The sequence below is a fragment of the Myxine glutinosa genome, chromosome 12 (assembly GCF_964187855.1).
Source record: "Myxine glutinosa chromosome 12, kmMyxGlut1.1, whole genome shotgun sequence".
NCBI classification, from domain to species: domain Eukaryota; kingdom Metazoa; phylum Chordata; class Myxini; order Myxiniformes; family Myxinidae; genus Myxine; species Myxine glutinosa.
The window spans coordinates 72973363-72990321 of NC_136272.1; the positions used below are offsets into that span (position 1 = coordinate 72973363).

The window sequence follows — 16959 nt, forward strand, 5'->3', positions numbered from 1 at the left end:
AGATTGTTGGTTGGAGATATGCTTTCCTCTATCGCTCAAGCGGGTGTTAAACTAACTAAACGGGGTAATGGATTGTATCTTTCTCATAAATAAATGGACAAATGGTAAAACAATTTGGAAAGAATACAACGTCAAATATAGAACTAGCTAAGTATTGTAAAACACTAAAAATTGATAATGTGGTTATTTGTATGAGAGATGAATTAATACATATAAATAAGAATACAAAGAATATTATTATGAATTTAGACACACAGAATGGTTCTCATTGGGTTTGTATTCATAATAGTCAGGATAAATATTATTTTGATAGTTATGGTATGCCACCACCTGTTGAAGTAATACAATTCTTACAGAATGGTGTTTATCAAACATTTCAAGTTCAAGAAATTAATTCTAAATGTTGTGGTCAATTATGTTTATATGTATTATTTCAACTCAACAATAATGAAAATTTTTATGATATCATTTTTAATCTAATATAAATGACTTATGTTGGAAAAGATGGTTCTATCTTTGGAAAATCCTCTCAGGATATTGATTTATCAAATTATTATACAAAGGCACAGGCTGAATGACAAAAATATAGTGTAAGTAAAAATATTAATATGAAGAATACTTATAAATTAATCAATTATCCAAACCCTACAGATGCGATTGACTTAATTAGATTAAGTGATTTATCACAATATATATTTTTAAAGAAAACAGCACGTTTTGTTAAACAAGTAAAATTTACAACCACAACACCTGGTTATACTGACCATACACCTTTCCTCATTGAATTTAACTACCTGCTTACAATTGAATTTTATAAAGAAGGACATTTAGTTAATATGCGAATTAATAAATGGGGGTATGATATGCCTGATTTAGGGTATAATTGGTCTTTTTCAATAAACATAGAAGACCTACATGATTTAAATCAGTCTCGTAAAGAAGAATATTATCCACTTGGTGAAGATAAGGATTTATGTGGAAGTACAATTAGTAAACAACAAATACGTGATTTTAAGAAAAGAAAAATATATGATAGTATAGCGATGGTTCGCATGACAAAGAAGGAAGGTAATGAGATAAGGATAGAAAGCCGAGGAATACAAACCGATTTGGTAGTGGGAAGATGGGGTGGTATTACCTGTCATAATATTAATCTCACATATATTTCTGATACATAAATGGCAGGAAGAAGACTACAAGAGAATTATAATTTTTGTATTCAAGGATACCTACAAGAAAAGGGTGCTCGGTATTACATACCTTATGATTTGGAGCATATACATGGGAATTTTGTCATAAAAAACTGGCCTTATACTGATATTGTTAAACCCACAAATAGAGACTTGTTTAAAGTATTAAATAAAAATGAACTTCTCAAAGTTATGAAATATAAAACTCTTTTAGAAATCGTCAACAAATCTTATTGGTATCCTATTATGAGAAAAATAATTATAGATACAAGAATATCTCAAAATCCAGATGAGTATATGTATAATATTCTTTGGGGTTTAAACTCAAGGGTAGCAAGGGATGAGGAAGGAGTTGAAGAAGAGAAGGAGAAAAGAGAGAAAAGAGAGAGGGAGGAGAGGGAGATGGAAATCAGAGCGATTCAAAAAAGAGTGGATGTATTACAGCAAGAAGATCAATCTCAACTCACCGAAGAGGAAAATAAAGAAAGAATGAATGCTGTGAAAATATTGATATCAAAAATTGCTAAGATAAATGAGGAAGGAGTTAAAGAAGAGAAGGAGGAAAGAGAGAAAAAGGAGAAGGAGGAAAGGGAGAAAAAGGAGGAGGAGAGGGAGAAAAAGGAGAAGGAGGAGAGGGAGGAAAGGGAGCAAAGAGAGAGGGAGGAAAAATATAAAAAGATGGAAATCAGTGAGATTCGTAAAAGATTGAGTGTATTACAGCAAATAAATCAATCTCAACGCACTGAAGAGGAAATTAAAGAATTAACAACTCTTATGAAGATAATGGTTTCAAAAATAACAACGTCAATGTCTTCAATTTCAGGGAGGAGATTTAAACGAGAAAGTGGTGAAGAAGAAGAAGAAGAAGGAAAAGATTATGTGATTGATGATGTTGGTGTCATTGACTTTAGTTAGTTTTTATTTGTAAATAAATGGAGGAGAGAGTGAAGGCATTCCTTAGGATTCTTTATGTTTTAAAAATAAAGATTGAAATGTATATGTTGAAAACCAAAAAGGTTTTGATACTCTGTCGGAATTTTTCTGATAAATAAATATGAGTTATTGTCTCAAATGTAAAAAGAAAACTAAATCTAAAAATATCTCTTATGTTAAAGCTAAAAATAATAGAGTTTATCAAAAAGGAATATGTCAAGTATGTGGCTCTAAAAAGTGCCAATTCATCTCTCCTAAAAGAGGAGGAGACATACAAAAGTTTCTCTCAGGAAGTAAATATACAACAACTGGAATTCCAGGGGAATTACACCTTCCAGGGTATTCTTTCTGTGGTCCAGGAACAAACTTGGATAAAAGATTAGATGAGACTGGCAATCCTAAACCTTGGTCCAGACCAAAAAATAGGGTTGATGAAGTGTGTATGAAGCATGATATTGCTTATGGGGATACCACCACATTGGATGAAAAACATGAAGCAGACAGAGAAATGTTGTATAATTTGTCTTTGATACGAAATCCGACATTGAGAGAGAAAGTTGATAGGTTTATTGTGAAAAAAATGATAAGTGTTAAATTGAAACTTGGTCTTGGTTATTTCCCAAAAAACTATTAAACTCCAATGATGTTATCAAGACTGAGGAGCTTTTGGCTAATGAATTACATAAACCTATAATCACAAAGTTTAAAAGAAGGAAAGTTTATTCTAAATACACTGACCACATATGGTCCGCTGATTTAATCGAACTAAATAATGATAAGGGATACAGGTATGCTTTAACCGTTATTGATTTGAGGAGTAGATTTGCCTGGGTTGTCCCTTTAAAAAATAAAAGGGGTGATACTTTAATGTTAGCCTTTAAGCTAATATTTGATAGGGATAAAAGAAAACCAAAGAAACTGTGGACCGATGAGGGAACAGAGTTCTACAACAAAATATTCATGAAATTTCTTAAGGGGAAGGGTATTAAATTATACAGCACCTTTAATGAAGGAAAGGCAGTTGTTATTGAGCGTTTTAATCGTACTTTGAAAGAGAAATTATATAAAAAATTCACACAACTCGGTTCTCAAAAATGGGTGTATTTAATTCAGGATATTGTAGATAATTACAATAATACAGTTCATTCATCAACAAAATCAAAACCATCAGAAACATTTACAAAATTAGAATATGAAAAGGAGATTAATTTGAGAAAGCCCAAGTTCAAAGTTGGTGATATTGTAAGGATATACAAATGGAAAAGCCATTTTGAGAAAGGTTATACACAAAAATGGACTAATGAATTATTTAAAATCATTGATGTAATGGATACAGTCCTTTGGACCTACAAATTATATGATTTAAATGGAGAAGAAATCTTGGGTTCATTTTACTCGCAAGAATTACAAAAAACAAAGCTAATAATTCATTAAACAACATTTCTATTCACCCCACCCAGATTAGCTAATTTAATTCGTGGTAATAATAAAAAAAAATTAAATAAATAAAAAATCATAAGCCACGCCCACACCGACCCCGCCCACACCGACCCCGCCCACACAGACCCCACCCACACCCATCACCCTCCACCCCCCCGTGCGTTCCCCCACCCTTGATCCCCCCTCATCCCACCCCCACCTTCCCCACACACACAAGGGGAGGGGAGGGGTGGGATGAGGGGGGATCAGGGGGTGGGGGAACGCACCCTCCCCTCTAACCTTTATTCTTTTCTTGTAATTAATAATTAAATAATTCTGGACAAAGCATATATATATAAATAATATTTTAAACAAAATCTTAATATTTTTAAGACATTTTTCTTGAGGTATTACACATTTAACTTCTTCCCAGCACAAATCATCAATCTCTTCCAAACATAAGTCAAAGGTAGTTTCAACAGCAGCAGATATCTTCAGGTTTGGAATCTCTTTCTGTCAAAGGCAAGAGGGGTAAAACAAGGAGAGAAATAAATGAATGATATACCCTGAATCACCTCCCACAATGCGCAGGGATATGGTGTACCTATTCGAAACGGTGTACGCACACATTGACACACACATGCTTACCTCCACAAAATCAAGCTTAGCGTTCAGATCGTCGAGATGAAAATTAAGGATATCACAGGATGACAGGAAATAACCATTCCTATGGAGTCCAAAATCGTCCCACTCCAAGCTTTGGTCTTCGAGGCTGCAACCATTCCTATGGAGTCCAAAATCGTCCCACTCCAAGCTTTGGTCTTCGAGGCTGCAAACAAAATAAGGAGAAATTACTATGCTGAAGTAAGCTTGACAAAACATCACACACACAAACACATACACACACGAACACACACACACTAAGGCAGCGTCGTTTAACACAAATGTATTAATATTTAGTATCTTACCTTGCATATGAATCTTGCAAGAACGGTGAAACATGCAAATGGTTTAAATACTCATTCGCCTCGTTGTAAATCTCTTTCGGAAAAACTTCATTTTCTGCCAAGACCAGGTCATTTTCAAAACCTGAATTGCTGTAATAAAAAAAAAATATCATGTTATATAAATTTAAATTAATCACATACAAAGCTCTCACCAACAGTTCAATTCTGAATGTTCAAACAGTTCAAACTTACCCTTGTGAGTATTCTTCATCACTGGAATAAGACAAGTTGTCGTTCATCTTCGTCGATTCACAATGTTTAAAATTGAACTGAATACGGCTTTTTATAATGTAAAATGTATTCAGGGAAGAGAACTGGCTGACAGCATTTCGAGGAATCTCAAGGCGTGTGTGAAAACAGGAAACGAAACAAATCTTTCTGGGAAGTTATCCAAGTCAGTGAAACAACGTCATTTCTCAAAAGCGAATAATTAATTTTAAAAAGGTTTGAGTATGGTGATGGAAGTTGGAGGAGAATTAAATTATTTCCCACGCATAAACAAATATTTGTAGGGTCGATGTTTGAGTGGGTTATATTCACCAGATGATATTAAGAGTAAAAGGTTAAAAGGTCCATAAGGTCAGAAGGATCACAGGTGTTTAAGTGGTCTAATGAATAAGGATAACATGTCAAAAGGTTAGAAGGTTCGTAAAGAACAGGGTGAGAGAAATATAGGTGTTTAGGGTCAATGAGGGAGGGAAAGAATTAATATGGAAGTGAATGGGTCAAAGATTAATCTGCCAGATGATATGTAGAAGAAGGATGATAGGTCTATAAGAGAAAACAAATATTTGTAGTGTTTGAGTGGTCTAATGAACAACATTAAGGATAGGTACTACAGACAAAAGGTTCATAAAGATGAGGGTGGGAGAAATAGAGGTGTTTATGATTTTTAAAAAAGACAAGGGGGTAAATGACATTAGATAGGGATTTCCCATGTTAAACGGAGGTGTCCCAGAAGCAACATTATTACACTACTCACCCTTCAATGAAAAGGAGGTAGCAAAGTCTTTTTTACACTTTGAGAAAGTGGCTCAAATGCTAAAATGGCCTGTGGGGTCCTGGAATATGTCAGTGCAAAGTGTTCTGGTGGGTAAAGCTCAAGATATATTTTCGGCTTTACCGATTGACCAATGTACAGATTATGAGGAAGTGAAGAAAGCCATTCTCAAAGCCTATGAATTGCTTCCTGAAGCTTACCGGCAAAAATTTCGGAATGCCCGGAAGAGGGAGAGTGAGACCCATGTGGAGTTTGCCAGAATGAAGGAAACCATGTTTGATCGGTGGTGTGATTCGAAAGGGGTTGGGAAAGACTTCAAACGGTTGTGACAGTTGATCTTGGTGGAGAAATTCAAACAGTGTGTCCACGCGGACATTAAAGTACATCTGGAGGAAAAGAAGATACCAGAGTTGTATGAGGCAGCAACCGTAGCAGATGACTATTCCTTGACACACAGGATGGGGTTCCACAGACCTAACTTCCCACCTAGAGTTAGCCAGGGGAGTTATGGTAAATCAGGGTAGGAGAACAAATATTCGTGGAGGCGGCCTAGAGATGACTATGAGGACAAATCTGATACCGCGACTTTTAGGGATCAGAAGACTACAGTTCCAAGACAGACCTATCTTCCGGGGGGCCCGAGGCAGACCACGAGTTTTTCCTCCGGGCCTACTTGCGCTTTTTGCAAGAAACCTGGACATTTGATGTCCCAATGTTATGCCCTGAAAAGGAAGGCGAGGTGGATTTGGGTTCCGTAGAGGTATTGGAGGAAAATTCTGAAAGAGGTAATCGGAAAGGGAGTGACATCAAGGAACTTAAGGAAAAGGTGGCATCTGGAACAAAAGAGGAAATGGCATCTGGAACAAAAGAGGAAATGGAGTGTCCGTCGGAGACATCTGGGAACGAGGTTGAACAAACGGTGCCTGTCCGAAAGAGACTTGTTGAAGAACAACACGGAGATTCGGAGATCCGGAGTTTAATTGGTAAAGCCGTTGCAGAGGAAGAGGCTATGAAGATACCTGTTGGTTACTTCATGAAAGGGGAAATACTCATGAGAAAATGGAGACCACCAGAGGTGCCAGCAAACGATGAGTGGAAAGTTCATTACCAAATTGTGGTGCCACCGCCGTACCGGAAGGAGATATTGAGTTTGGCGCATGAGACACCTTTGGCCGGGCACCTTGGAGTGAACAAGACCTGTGACAGAATATTGGTACATTTTTTCTGGCCAGGATTGCGACGTGATGTGGCGGAGTTCTGTAAATCTTGCCACTCTTGCCAGCTGGTGGGAAAACCTAATCAGAAAGTCCCATCCGCACCTTTAAAACCCATTCAAGCTTTTGAAGAGCCATCCAGCCGTGTCATTATTGACTGTGTAGGCCCTTTACCTAAAACTAAGCCTGGACATCAGTATTTGCTGACCATCATGTGCGCTTCCACAAGGTTCCCAGAGGCAGTGCCTCTTAGGAAAATTACTGCGGCAGTTATTGCGAAGGCCTTGATTAAATTTTTCACTTTGGTTGGCCTACCTAAGGTCATCCAGTCTGATCAGGGTTGAAATTTCATGTCAACGCTTTTTCAGCAAGTGGTACACCTGTTGGGAGTGGAGCAAGTAAGATCAAGTACTTACCATCCCGAGAGCCAGGGGGCCTTGGAAAGGTTTCACCAGACATTGAAGAATATGATCAGAACGTATTGTTTTGAATGTGACAAGGATTGGGATGAAGGAATACCCTTATTGTTGTTTGCTACGAGGGAATCTGTTCAGGAGTCATTGGGATTCAGTCCTTTTGAACTTGTGTTTGGACACGCAGTGCGAGGACCGTTGAAATTGGCGAAAGAACAGTGGCTACAGGAGGAGTCACAGTCAACAGTGGTGGAGTATGTGTCAACGGTTAGGCACAGATTGGTAAAGGCTTGTGAAGTTGCGAGAAGAAACTTGAAAGTGACACAGGATAAAATGAAAGTGAGACATGACAATAAATCTCAGATAGGAAATTTCAGTCCTGAGGACCGAGTGTTAGTGTTGCTTCCTGTTCCAGGTCAGCCACTACAGGCTAGATATTTTGGTCCCTATGCAATCGAAAGGATGGTTAATGAAACAGATTACGTGGTGACAACTCCCGACCGACGGAAAAAGTGGCAGCTGTGTCATGTCAACCGACTGAAGAAATATTATGAGAGGAAGCCTGTGGAAGAAATGGTTCCGGTCTCACCTGTCGTGCCTGTAGTTGGGGTGCAAGAGAATCCAGAGGTTGAGGCCGGTGTGAAGTTTGATAACTTTGATGACCAGGCTTGTCCCAGATTGACGAACACAGAAGTGTTGAGTCATTAGATGAGAAATTAGGTCATTTGACAAGAGAACAACAAGGACAACTATCCAGCCTAATTTTTGAGTTTGCACATTTGTTCACAGATGTACCTGGTCGTACTGACTTGGTATATCATGATATTGAGGTGGGGGAAGCCACTCCTGTGAAGCAACACCCCTATCGGATGAACCCTGTGAAGATGGAGTATCTTCGGAAGGAGGTTCAGTGTATGTTGGAGAATGACATCATCGAACCAAGCAGCAGCGAATGGAGCTTACAATGTGTGTTGGTTCCAAAACCCTATGGCAGTTTTTGCTGTTGTACGGATTTAAAACGGGTTAATGCAGTGACCAAGACCGACTCATATCCCCTCCCGAGGATTGATGACTGTATTGATAGAATAGGCCCAGCTAAATTTGTAACTAAGTTTGACTTGCTGAAAGGGTATTGGCAGATTCCTCTTACTGATAGAGCCAAGGAAATCTCGGCTTTAGTCACACCAAATGGGTTGTATCAGTACAAGGTTCTTCCCTTTGGATTGAAGAACGGGCCTGCGACATTTCAACGGCTGATTAATAAGCTTATTGCAGATCTTGAGGGGTGGAGGCTTATCTGGATGATGTCATCATCCACACCATGACCATGGATGATCATATTAAACAAATCCATGCATTTTTAAAGAAACTGACCGAGGCAGGGGTGACCATCAACTTATCTAAGAGTGAGTTTGTAAAGGCACAGGTGGTGTTCCTAGGCCATGTAGTAGGTCAGGGTCAGGTGCAACCGGTGACAGCCAAGATAGAAGCTATTGATCGCTTCCAAGTTCCAAAAGGAAAGAAGGAGCTTATGAGATTCTAGGGTATGGCTGGTTGGTACCGGCAGTTCTGCAGGAATTTTTCCTATGTGGTAGCCCCTTTAACGAATTTGCTGAGGAAAGAGACCAAGTTTGTTTGGGATGACAAATGCCAGGCTGCCTTTGCCCACGTCAAAGCAATATTAATGAGCTCTCCTGTCCTAGCAGCCCCGGATTTCCAAGCACCTTTCAAGTTGGCCATTGATGCAAGTGATGTGGGGGCTGGGGCAGTTCTATTACAGGAAGATGAGGATGGAGTGGATCTCTTGGTGTGCTTCTACTCCAGAAAGTTTAACAAACATCAGGCAAATTATGCCACAGTGGAAAAAGAGACCCTTGCTCTCATGCTAGCGCTTCAGCATTATGAGGTGTATCTGGGAACTACTACCTTTCCTATAAAAGTCTTCACTGATCACAACCCCTAAACCTTCATTCAAAAATGAAAAATAAAAATCAGAGGTTGGTGAGATGGAGTTTGGCTTTGCAGGAGTTCAACTTGGAAATTGAGCATGTAAAGGGCAGGGACAATGTCGTTGCTGATGCTTTGTCCAGAGTGAACTAACTTGGGAAATTTCTGTAGGTTGTTTGGAAGTTTTGTTGCTTTATTTTTGGGAAATATTAATTGTTGTTGCTCACGTGAATTGATGATTTGGGTGTGAGTTTTACTTTTGTTTGTTAAAAGAGTTTTTGCCTGCAAAGAAAGTTTTCACTATGTTCAAACTTTCTTTCTTGAAGGGGCGGAAGTGTTACGGATTTGTCACTTCTGTTGTGGTGGTTGTCATCCACTGTAAACATTTTGGATTCCATGTACTATAATTGTTTTCAAAAGGATTATTGTTCATGAACTGTTTTCAAAAGGTGAAAAAGTTAGTGTTAAAAAGAAACAGGACCGGATCGGGAACCGGACGACGAAGAGGAAGAGGAGAAAGAAAGAGGGCGGAGCGAGTGAGTCGGACAAGAAGGAGCCGAGCTACTTGCGGTCTAGAGCGAACGTTGGCGAGCAAGAGTCACCAGCGAACTCTCGGGTTTCCCGGGAAAGGGGTCCCTGCGACAGAGTTGTCATCACTGTGACCGATTAACCTGCGTGTCAGGTTTTTGGTGGTGGATTCCGAGGAGAATTATCGCCGGGCCGTTATGTCTCAAGAACGGGTTGTTGGCCATTTTGACTCGTGCGCTTCGAGCAAGGTCTTTGCTTCGTCAACCGTTTTCACCGCTTTCAGACGTATCTGGCGTGTGTGTGTGCACCGTGGCTTGAAGATTAATTTGCGGTTCGCCGACTGTGAGCCGTGAAAGTCCATACCCGAGGGTGTGATTTCCCAGTCGCCTTGAGGGAGCCTTTGTGCAGCTTCGGCTGTGTGACTGTACTTGCCATCCGCATGGGATTCTGGTCTCAATTGGACATCGTTCTGGCGATCGCTGGAGCGAATCAACGTTGGCTTGAAGCCGGGAGTAAGAGACAGTGTGGAATGTTCTTGTTTCACTCACTTGGAGCACAGTGCTATATTACAAAACTTATGGTACCATCATAGGACATCTTGATTGTACTATTGAATACTATTATTGTTGTACTGTTATTCTTGTGTGATCTTAATACAATATTTGTTTGTGAGTAACAATTGGGGTGGCTTCTCCATTGATCTTTGACAAACAGAATAACACAGTTTTCTGCCGTGACTCCTCTCTGGGCTCGGAGGTACACCGTGACCAGGGGGTCGGGGAGGAGCACGTAACACATGGGCAGTGAGATTTGCAGACACTCTGTCTCTGCTGCTTTAACCTTTGCTGGTGAAAGCAATCCTATTGTCGTGGTGGGGTCTGACACAGATCTACTCGTGATGTTTGTGGCCTTGACACCCACAAAGTCCCATGTGTTTCTGTTGAATCCAGCCAGGCACAAGCAAAGTCCCCGCAGACGCTGTTCGACATTAAGTCAATCCAAGAAGCGATAGGTGATCTAACGGACAACCTCCTGTTCCTTCACACCGTCACTGTGATACGTCAGTTCCGTCCCGGCAAGGGAAGCAACACAACAACTTTGCTCCATGCGCTATACCGGCGGACATTCCCATCACCAATAATATTCCCTACCACTTGGATAATGTCCTCAATGAGGACCCGTTCAGGGAGAATGTGTATACAAGTGCATGCTTCTGCGTTAGATTCTCAAATGACTCCTAAAAAGAGCGTACATCTAATCCAATCTAAATATCTATAAAGCTCAGTTGACTTTTTGCTCCACCAAATAACAGCGAAACGGAGTTGAGTAAAAGGGTGAAAATTCTACAGATGCTGTGATAAATAACTACCTCTGTCGGTTTGAATGTTTCAATGAGAATAGACGTCTGGATCAATTTTTGAATTAAATTTAAATCCTGATATATATATATATATATATATATATATATATATATATATATATATATATATATATATATATATATATATATATATATATATATAAACGTGGGTTGGCTGTGTGTCCGCGTTTTATGCAGAGATGGCAGAACGGATCTTCATCAAACTTTAAGAGGTTCATCGGTGAGTGCCTGGGAGTGTTTCAGGCAAAATATTTTTTAAATATATATATATATATAAAATAAAGTTCGTTTTTTTGGAGTTAAAAAAAAAATCGTTCGATAGTGCCGAAGACTTTTTAAATGAATTACAGTTATATTCAAGTACACATTCGCATAAATAAATACAAAACAATTACCAGACATTTTAATACAAATAAATCAAACAATTCCGGAAGTGTACGAATTTCCTAGTATGGCTTCCTCTTCTTCCTAATCGGCATCACACTTAACTCAGAAACGTGAGCCACATTCACTCAGAAACGTGAGCCACATTCACTCAGAAACGTGAGCCACATTCACTCAGAAATGTGAGCCACTCCCCTTCCTCTCCTGCCTCCCTACTCCCTCCCCCCTTCCCTCCCTGCTCCTCACCCCTCCTCCTCCTCCTCCCCCCTTCCCCTTCCCCCTCCTTCGCTTCCCCCCTCGCCTCCCCCTCCTCCTCCCCCTCCACCTCCCGTTCCCCTCCCCCTCCCCTCTCCCGTTCCCCTCCCCTCCCCCGCCCGGCAACGCCGGCTACTTCTGCTAGTTGTCTATATCAGCGATTTACCACCGTTCTGCCCAAACCAAGCAGAAGGGCTCAACCGAAATAAATCAAACTAAATTCATTAAAAACATTCTACACAAAAACGTATGCAAAACAGCCTGCACAGCCTCGTAAGGGAGGTTAAACCGCACCCAGAAGGCCAAATCTCTCACTCCATTTCTCTGGAGAAAAAGGGGAAGAGACAAGACAAGTAAGGGAGCAGAAAGCCAGAACAGGTGAAGTAAGACAAGGAAAGGCTGCACACATTCTCCGCACATGACATCGAGCACAGATCTACACGCGCTCTGAGCCACACGTGGAACAGTGATTGGCACAGGTGTGGGACAGAGAGGAGAGAAATAAAGGAAGCGAGAGAGAGCAAGCAAATGCAAGGTGTTGATAATTAAAAAACAAGAGAAATCAGATGTGAGAAAAAGTAGGAGTGATGTTTAAAAGATGAGGAATTAAGAGTCAAGGGTTGTAAGGAAGAGGCCAGTAAGATTAAAAGAAACTTTTTGATTTATTTTTTTTGTATACAATATCGAGGCTCGTGTAAGAGCTAACATTAATCACAAAAAGACAGAGAGAGGGAAGCACACAAGTACAACATTTGAGAGCAGGGACATCGGGAGATCTGTGGGAGGGAAAGGGCTTGGGGGGAGGAGACATGGAAAGGGTGGGAGGGGGTGGGAGAGGTATAAAACACATGGACACTGCTAGGACTTCCAGGAAAGAAGTCGGTATTTCAAAAAAGTGGATCTGGGGTGAATTAATGGGCATAGAAAAGATCAAGGTTTTGGATGGGGGAAGATAAGAGATGGTGGTAAACAGCTGTTTTAAAGACCTGGAGGGAGGAGTGGGATTGAAGAGATTGAGGGAGTTTGTTCCAGAGGCGGGAGAAAAGAGGAATGAAGGAGTGAAAGTGAGCAGAGAGTCTTGATTTTGGCAGTTTAACCATAAGAGGGTTGCAGGCAGATCTTGTGTGTCCTGCAGGAATATTTGGGAAACAGAGCACAGACAGAGCTGGGGAATTTAGGCCGGAGAGGAGTCGGTAGAAGCCAGAAAGACCACCAACCTGCCTGCGGTGAGTGAAAGGCCCTCGAAGTTAGCTTCATCGCGGTCAATTCCAATGATTCTGAAAGCTTTGGTTTCAACATTGTGAAGCCGAGCTAGGTGTGAGGCAGGAGCACCAGCTCAGAGGGGAGAGCAGTATTCCATCGAGCTGCGGATGAAAGCTTTGTATGTGGTGAGGAGCTCAGGTGTGCCAAGGAAGGACTTTGCACGACGGAGGATGCGCAGTCGGCGACTGGCTTTGGAGGCCAGCTTGGAAATGTGGTTTTCCAAGGAAAATCATGGCAGATAGTGAGACCCAAAAGCTTGAGTGACAGAACTTCTTGGAGAGGATTATTTAGAAAGTGGATGGGAGGGTTGTCCAGTCAGTCTTTTTGAGGGACATAGCAAGAGTGTGAGATTTGTCAGGATTGAAAGACATGTTCGACTTGTTTGACCAGTCTGTGATTTTGTCCAGGTCTGCAGAGAGTGAGGAGGCTGCAGACTGCCGATCTGAGGGATGAGGTATGGAGTGGCAGAGAGTGGAGTCATCAGCAAAGAGATATAGAGGATTTTCCAGAGAGGCGGAGAGATCATTGATGAAGACCAGAAAAGGCACAGGGCCCAGAACATTGCCTTGGGGAACTCCAGCCTGAACAGGAAGGGGAGATGAGAGAAATCCATTCAGAGCCACACGTTGACTATGACTGGAGAGGAAGTCAGCAAGCCATGCATGGATATTTCCATGGCTACCACAGGAGGAGAGTTTGGTGAGCAGGGCGGGGTGCCAGACCGTATCGAAGGCACGTGATATGTCAAGGGAGACGGCTCTGATTTCCTATTTGGCATTGAGGACCTCCATCCATTGTTGAGACAGCAGAAGTAGCATGTCCAGAGTAGAGTGACCTGGTCTGAAACCAAATTGATGATCAGAGATCAAGCCATTGGAGAAGAGGAAAGATTTCATGTCAGAAGCAATGATGGATTCCATGACTTTGCTGATTATTGGGAGCAGGCTGATTGGTCTGCAGTTGCAAGTAGGTGTTTTTGCAACTTTTTTGTGTAAAGCGGGAATGTTGGCTGATTTCCAAGCAGATGGCAGATGACCTTGATCAAAAGAGAGGGTGAAGAGAACAAAGAGAGGGTGAGATAGAGCGGCAGAGCAGGATTTTAGGACCCGTGGGCTGATGCTGTCTGGTCCAGTTGCAGAATCAGAGTCGAGGTTCGACAAAAACTTCTCCACCTTGTCAGGAGAGAAGGACAAATAGTCCAGGAGCAGCTGTGTTCGACTGGGAAAGGTGGGTACAGAGAGACATGGGTCCGGGACACAAGATTTTGAGGCAAACATAGAGTTGAGGCATTCGGCTTTTTCACATGCTGTGTCAGCTGTATAGCTGTTTGAGGTAAGGGAGGGGAGGGATGGGGGAACAAACACCAGAAACAGATTTGACCAGACGCCACCAGGATTTGGAGGAAGGAGACAGGTTTGAGAGTTCATTCTTGAGTGTAGGGAGATATTGTTTCCTGGCTCTCCTGAGAGTAGACACACTTGTTCTGAGCTTTGTGAAAGGAACTGAGATTACGTTCAGTTGGATTAGGCTTGCATGAGGTGAAGGCAAGTTGTTTCATGGCAACTGCCTCACCACATGCTTCATTGTACCATGGACGGGAGGAAGGGTATGACAACTGAAGACGAGATGGGATAAATCTGTGCATGAGAGTGAGCAATTTACTTTGGAAGAATTCCCAGGAATAGTTGATGTCAGAGGCAGTAGAGATGGGAGACCAGTCCAGATGATTGATGGCTGCTTGAAGACCGTGCCAGTCGGCCTGAGTGAAATGCCAGACTCGTCGACGCTGAGGAGGCTCTCTGAGAATAGCCAGAGAGATGTCAACTTTAACAAGGATATGGTCAGATGAGCCGATTGGAGCAGACGAAGAGCAGCAGACATTTGCAGGGAAGTTTGTCATAACCAAGTCTAGAAGAGAAGATACTCCATTGACTGAGATCCGGGTCAGGAAATTTACAGATTGTGTCAGTCCCAGTGAGTCACAGAAGTCCTTTACAGAGGTGCCATGGCTGGTGTGAGAGGAACCCACACCCAACCAGGTGGCATGATGACAGTTGAAGTCGCCACATATGAGGAAGAGAGAGTTGGGATGAGTGGATAGAAGTTGGTCCATGTTGTCAGACAGGGAGATGTAAATGGAGTCATCACTGTTTGGAGGACGGTAAAGAACACATATGAACAAAAGGTGGGAGCGAAGGGGAAGCTGTAGCCAGAGGTACTCCTGGGGGTGGGTTGGAGAGAGGGCAGTGCAAGGAGAGTGAGGAAGAGAGTTTTTGATAAAGATGGCAACCCCACCACCAGGACAAGGCTCAGGTCTATCATACTGGAGAAGGAAGTAACCAGGAAGAGATATTAAAGCATCAGAGACATCTTGAAGGAGGAAAGTGTCTGTTCAGAAGATTACGTCTGTTTTGTCAGAAGCAACCTGTATGGAGAGATCAATCAGGTTTGAGCGAAGGCCCCGGATGTTTGAGGTCTATACCGTTAAGGAAGAGGGAGGGGGAGCATCGGGTACAGGACAGGGGAGGAGAGGTGTAGGGTAAGGTGAGAGGGGGAGGTCGCTCCCCGATTATAGTGTGTATATGATGATCGGGGGAGGGATGGTGAGCTGTTGATAGTGTGTCGGAGATTGCAGAAGTGTTAGGAGAAAGGGAAGGATGAGGACGACAAAAAGTTTAATGGTGATGGGAAGAGGGACAGCGAGGTGTTGTTTGGGAGGGGGTGGGGGGGGGGGGAAGAGCAAAGTCAAAGGTTGGAGGAGGTGGAGGTATGTGATGGAAGGGATAAGAAGTGGGGAGGAGGCAGCATTGAGGAGGAGGGAGAAATGGAGAAAGATAGTAGGGGGGGGAGATTAGAAGGGAAGGGATGGGGAGGAATTTTGAAGGGGAGCATTGAGGAAGGGAGTTTTGAAGGGGAGGGGTGAGGGGGGAGTATTGAAGGGAAGGGGAGGGGTGAGCAGGAGTTTTGAAGGGGAGGGGTGAGGAGGAAGTTTTGAAGAGGAGGGGATGGTGGGGAGATTTGAAGGGGAGGGGTGAGGGGAAGTTTTCAAGGGGAGGGGTGAGGGGGAGTTTAGGAGGGGAGGGGCGAGGAGGAGCTTAGGAGGGGAGGGGCGAGGGGGGAGTTTAGGAGGGGACGGTTGAGGGGAGAGTTTAGGAGGGGAGGGATGAGGGGAGGGGTAAGTTGGGTTTTTAGAAAGTGGATGATTAATGAAAAACGAACATTTATTATAAACTGGGTTTATTGTGATTTTCAAGTCAGAGATTCGTTTGAAAACGATAGAGGGGTGGAATGAAGGTGAGTTTCGAGAATGTAGAAAGGAATGACTGTAAGAGATTGAATTTTTTTTTGAAGTGGAATGATTTGTTGAGGAAATTGAAAAAAGCCTTTTAAATAGGAAGAACAACAGCATGTTATCATAAACCACTGAATAAAACACTGCAGGGGAAAGCAAACAAACTGTACATACATGATGTGTTTGTGTGTTTTTACCCTGTCTGTGGGAGTGTTTTCGGGCAAAAACTTTTTGGAAAAAGAAAAGTTCGTATTTTTTTTTTAAATCTCTCTGTAGTGCCGGAGCCTTTTTGATTAATGACAGTGATATACAAGTACACATTCGCATCAATAAATACAAAACAATTTCTAGATATTTGACCACAAGTAATAAAACAATTCCGGAAGTGGTCGAATTTGGTGGTAAGGCTTCCTCTTCTTACTGAACGTCTTCACCAGTGTATATTCAACAAAAAGGTAAAATGATGATTTGACATTTGTGATGGATTCTGATTTGGATGTAATTGCTTTTCCATTATATTTGCCCTCGTTTCAAATATGTTAATGTTTCACTTTTGCTTGAGCAATGCCGGGTACTCCAGCTATAAACGCTTTTATACTTTACTCGGGGTACAAATACAAATACAACTTTGTCTGGGGGGTAACATGGGGTATGTGGCTGCAGCCTCATGTGGGGATCAGGGGGACCGGGAGAGGGGCGTAAATACTCTATGTAAATGTATACCATGTAGCGC

At 42.0% G+C, this 16959-nt stretch overlaps 2 long non-coding RNA genes across 2 annotated transcripts in view; both read right to left on the reverse strand.

Moving 5' to 3' along the window:
* The window catches only part of LOC144888351 (uncharacterized), a 317211-nt gene that overhangs the window by 69504 nt on the left and 230748 nt on the right, over nt 1-16959 (reverse strand). The window lies entirely within an intron of this gene.
* LOC137437978 (uncharacterized) lies at nt 3837-5433 on the reverse strand. Its single transcript, XR_013621009.1, has 3 exons — nt 4511-5433; nt 4191-4371; nt 3837-4055 (listed from the first exon to the last, which is right to left on the reverse strand). It is a non-coding gene; the product is annotated as an uncharacterized LOC137437978 (long non-coding RNA).